We start from the raw sequence: 5780 nt of genomic DNA, 5'->3' as shown, positions 1-5780 counted from the left end.
TTAACTAAGAGTTTTTTTTTTTTTTTTTTTTTTTTTTTTTCTTTTTCCCAACTCATAGCGAGCAACTCTATATAGGAAAGAACAAAACACTGCCCAGTTCTGTGCCATCATCACAATTGTTGCTATGTTTGAGGCCATTGTTGTAGCCATTGTTACAATCCATCTCATTCAGAGTCTTCCTCTTTTTTGCTGATCCTCTACTTTACCAAGTGTGGTGTCCTCCAGGGACAAGTCACTCCTGATAACATTTCCAGAGTATGTGGAAAGAAGGCTCATCACCTCCCTTCTAAGTAGCATTCAGACTGTACTTCTTCCAAGACAGAATTTTTGTTCTTCTGTCAGCCCACAGAATATTAAGTATTTTTCCTGAACACCATAACTCAAGTGCCTTAATTATTCTTAGTCTTCCTTATTCATTATCCAGCTTTTGCATTCAGATAAGCTGATTGAAAAATGAAAATACCATGGCTTGGCTCAGGCTCACTTCAGTACTCAAAGTGACATCTTTGATTTTTAATACTTTAAAGAGGTCTTTAGCAGCAGATTTGCCCAATGTAAATATTGTTTTACATCTTGACTATATATTGGTCAATTCTAAATTTCACCTGGAAGGTTGGGATAGAAACCAGAGGAAATTATATTGTGTTTTCTCTGTTACCTGCTTGCTGTTACCTTCCCTCTCTTCAAATTTGCAGTAAAGGAAGTAGGAAGTGATATGAAAACATTCCCTAGAATTGTAGTTCTATAGCAAAGATGTGTGCCATCATAGTTTATACAGGGACCATGATTTATATTACTTACATCCAAGAGTTCCATTGTCTTTTCTTTCTTCTTCATTTCTTTCTTTCTTTCTTTCTTTTTTTTTTTTTTTTAATCAGTGAAGATATAAGCTGACAGCAAGATATAAGCTGTGATAGCACTCAGAAGATATTTTCATGGGCTCTCTTCTCTCACTGCTCTGGTTGCTCCATGGCAAAGAGTTACACCTTCCCAGGGCATCATTTAGTGCATTATTACCTCTATATAGCATAAAATTATTTAATGCTCTTTTTCAAATTGTAGTGTTTTTGAAGATTATTGAATATAGTATGGATGTACAAAACAACAACAAATTAATCTTAGAAGAAATAAAACCAGAATCTTCCTTGATATTAAGGCTTCAACTAATTTACTTTGGGTTTATCATCAGGAGAGACTAGTTGCTAGAAAAAGACATCATGACTGGCAAAGTATAAGGTCAGTGAAATCCTCAATGAAATAAATTGATGCAGTAGCCACAACAATGCACTTAAACATACCAATAATGAAGATGATACAGCATCAGAAATGTTCTGTTATACATAAGGTCACCATGAAGCAGAGCCAATTGAATGGCAGCTAAAAACAACAGTTTACTACTACTTTAGTGTAATAATAGGTTTAATGGAATTTGTGGGAGCTCTGGTAGCATAGTGCCTAAGGCACTTGACTGCTAACCAGAAGGCTGGCAGTTCAAACCCACCAGCCACTCCTCAGAAGGAAGATGGGCAATCTACTTCTATAGTGATACTGCCTCAGAAACCCATGGAGGGGTCGCTATGAGTCGGGTCTGACTCCAAAGCACATAACAACAACAACAACAACAATGGAATTTGTGTCCTAGGGTAATTGACAGCCTTCCCTGACTGGGTGTTAGCTGTAGTTTAGTTGGCCCCAGACTCATGTCAGTACCATCCACAACAAACAAAATGTTGCCTAGTCCTTCCCTGTCTCCATGATGCATTATGGATCAGACTTCGGCAAGTGGTAAAGATATTGAAAAGTACAGTCCATAGATCTGAATTTAACAGGAGTGATCTTGCCAGTAACTCCCAAAAATAAATACCTTTGGCTACTACTTTCAGTCTCACAGGTTTTGGATGAGCCCACTTCAACCTTAAGTGACCACATTCAACACTTATTTTTATAGCAAAATCAGTCTAATTAAAAGAAAAAAAACTTTTAAATATCTATTATTAGATTTGACAAGTGACTACTTAGAACTCTATTTCAAAAAATACAAAAATACATAGGAAATTTTACTGGGTATCTATATTGTGATAGTTATTATAAAAACTTTTCCCAAATAACAATTTCAAATACTTAATATTATTGGAGGAAGATTCATTAGCAATCTGTGACATGCAGATAACACAACCAAGCTTGCTGAAAGTGAAGAGTACTTGAAGCATTTACTGATGAAGATCAAAGACTACTGTCTTCAGTATGGGTTACATCTCAACATAAAAAAGTAAAATAAAATCCTCACAATGGGATTTTATTCTTAGTCTATGATAAGCAACATCATCATAAATGGAGAAAAGATTGAAGTTCTCAAGGATTTCATTTTACCAGGATACACAAACAACGTCCATAGAAGCAGCAGCCAAGAGATCAAATGACATCTTGTATTAGGCAAATCTGCTGCAAAAGACCTCTTTAAAGTGTTAAAAAAGAAAGATGTCACTTGAGAACCAAGAGGTACCTAGCCCAAGCCATGGTATTTTCAATCAGCTCATATACAGGCAAAAATTGGATAATGAATAAGGAAGATTGAATAAGAATTGATGCATTTGAATCATGATGTTGGAAAAGAATATTGAACATGTAATGGACAGTTAGAACAACAAATAAATCTATCTTGGAAGAAGTAAGCCAAAATGCTTTTTGGAAACAAGGAGGCTAAAACTTTGTCTCACAATACTCTGGACATGTTATCAGGAGGGACCAGTCCGACAAGAAGGACATATTGCTTGGTATAATAAAGGATCAGTTAAAAGAGGAAGATAGTCCACCAGACAAATTGACACAGAGGCTGCAACAGTGAGCTCAAACACACCAAAAGTTAGGAAGATGGCTGTTCTGGTTACCTCGTGCCACTCTGACAGGAATATACCACAAATAGGATAGCCTTAACAAACAGCAGTTTATTCTCTTACAATTTGGAGACTTTAAGTCCAAGTTCAAAGTGCCAGGCTTTAGGGGCTGGGTGAAAGCCCCTCAGCCTTGGGCTTCAGCTTTGCCTCTAGCTCCCGGCCCACAGAAGCTAGAGGCTTTTGTTCTCTCAGACAGCTGCTGGCTGCCAAAGCTGCCAAGCCCAAGGTTGACAAGTAAAAAGGCACAGTCCCACTGCTACCAAACTACATGGGAGACCATTAATTCAAGTCCATTGTAAGTCCATAGGTTGGCAGAGCATGGCAGGCTGCTGAACAATGACATAGCTATATTCAGGGTCCTAGCATTCCATAAGCTCGAGACTATCCCCAAGAGTTCTCCTTATGTATAGGAAGCAGACCACATCCCAAAGGCAGCTACTCAGCTGCTTGTGGTAGATCCCACCACAGAGTTGATTGCCAGTTTCATCATAGGGAATAACTACCACCAGCTGCCCAGCCACTCAACCAGACCCAGCCAAGTTGACATACAAAGTTGACTACCACAATGCCACAAAACCTGGCCATGTTTCATTCTATTGTGCATAGAATCATTACAAGTAGGAATTGACTTGACAGTACCTAAGAACATCAATTTAAAAATTGCCAGGTTTTAATTTGAGCCCCCATTCCAAACTAATGGACACTTCATAGGGATATTTACATTCTATTAAGTCTCAATCTACATGTTGTTGTTGTCATTCTACATAATACTATTTAAGTATTCATATTGAATTGGTTATTTTTAAATGTACATCTCTTACTCTGTAACATTAGGAAATAATTTTGAGTTAAGGAAAAAATAGTGTGAAATGAATAGTTGGACTAGACTATCTCTGATGTTTCTTCGAACTCTGAATGATTATATATTTCAGTAGTCAGGGTCAATCTCACTACATGTAGAAAGGAATTATCTACTGTGCATTAGTTAATAAGAATGAAGTAGTCTCTCACCTAGTATTTATCTCTTTCCCCTCTACCACAGGGCAAAAAATCCTCTCCTCCAATAGAGTTATTTACTTCTTTTCTCCCTTCTTCTTCCCTCCTACCTTTAATAATAGTCATTCATATATATGTGTGTGTGCATGTGTGTGTATATGTATGTACATGTGTGTGTATATATATATATGTATATATATATGTGTGTGTGTGTGTATATATATATTCCCCCTAACCTTTCTAAGAATTTTCCCTTCCCTCCCCTCCCCTCCCATCACTGGTAACCAAAAAAGAAATTTTCCTTCCATATAAAAACATTTTATTGACTTTTTACAATAGTGGACTAATTAATAGAATATTTGCCCTGTGATTGACTTATTTCATTCAGTATAATGTCCTGAAAGTTCATGCATGCTATGTGGTATTTTGCAAGTTCTGCATTATTAGAGTTATTTTAAAAGTTGCTTTTAAGGCTTATGAATTTTGCCATGGTGAATGCATTATGTTACAGAGAAAGCCTACTCAATTAACTTAGATTAACTTAATGCATTACTGTCTATTGCCATCCACCAATCATCTGTCAGTTTGTCATACTGTGGTTGTTTGTGCATTGCTGTGAAGCTGGAGGTTATGCCACCAATGTTTCAAATACCAGCAGGGTCACTCATGGTGGACAGGTTTCAGCAGAGCTGCCAGACTAAGACAGACTCAGAAGAAGGAAGGGGCCATCCACTTCTCAAATTGGCTAGTGAAAACCTTATGAATAGCAGAGAAATACTCTCTGATATATTACTGGAAAAATCTTACAAATAGCCCTGAAAAATTGTTGATATAGTGTCAGAAGATGAGCCCATCAGGTTGGAAATAACTCAAAATATAACTGGGGAAGAGCTTTCTTCTCAAAGTAGTGTTGACCTTAATGACATAGTTGGGGTAAAGCTTTTGGGGTCTCAATTTGCTTATGGGGCATGACTTAAAATGTGAAGAAACTGCTGTAAACATCCATCAATAGTTGGAACGTGGAAAAAACATCCATTGATAATTGGAACATGGGATTTACAAAGTATGAATCAAGGATTTTTGGAAGTTCTCAAAAATGAAATGGAGCACATAAAAATTGATATCATAGGCATTAGTGAAATGAAATGGACAAGTACTGGCATTTTGAATCAGGCAACTTGATGATACACTATGCCATGAATGACGAATTGAAGAGAAATGGTGTGGCATTCATTGTCACAAAGAATGTTTCAAGATCTATCCTGAAGTATAAAGCTGTCAATGACAGGATAATAGCCAAACACCTGTAATGAAGACTAGTTGATGCTACTGTTATTCAAATTGATACACCAACCACTAAGGCCAAAGATGAGGAAATTCAAGATTTTTACCCATTTCTGCATTCGGAATTGACCAAAAAAAGGCTCCAGGAATTAATGGAATAACCACTGAGATGTTTCAACAAATGGATGCAGAGCTAGAGGCACTTACTCATCTGTGCCAAGAAATTTGGTAGACAGCTGCTTTGTCAACTGATTGGAAAAGATCCATATTTGAACCCATTTCAAAGAAAGGTGATCTTACAGAATGTGAAAATTATCAAACAATACCATTAATATCACATGCAAGTAAAATCTTACTGAAGATGATTCAAAAATGGTTGTAACAGTATATTGGCAGGGAAATTCCAGAAATGCAAGCAGGATTCAGAAAAGGACATGAATGAGAGATGTCATTGCTGATGTAAGATGCATCTTGGCTGAAAGCAAGGAATACCAGAAAGATTTTTACTTGTGTTTTTTTTTTTAGGATTTGGGTGAAGATTTACAGAGTAAATTCACTTTTCATACAGCAGTTCACATATACTTTGTCTCATGTCATTGACCAAAA

The 5780-nt window shown here is 36.7% G+C and overlaps 1 protein-coding gene across 1 annotated transcript in view; it reads right to left on the bottom strand.

The window, feature by feature from the left end:
• Positions 1–5780, bottom strand: part of LRP1B (LDL receptor related protein 1B) — a 1967638-nt gene that overhangs the window by 1614403 nt on the left and 347455 nt on the right. The window lies entirely within an intron of this gene.

The sequence above is a fragment of the Orycteropus afer genome, unplaced genomic scaffold (genome assembly GCF_000298275.1).
Source record: "Orycteropus afer afer isolate SDZICR_OR568_19922 unplaced genomic scaffold, OryAfe1.0 scaffold00148, whole genome shotgun sequence".
NCBI lineage: Eukaryota > Metazoa > Chordata > Mammalia > Tubulidentata > Orycteropodidae > Orycteropus > Orycteropus afer.
This window is presented reverse-complemented; position numbering and strand designations above follow the sequence as displayed.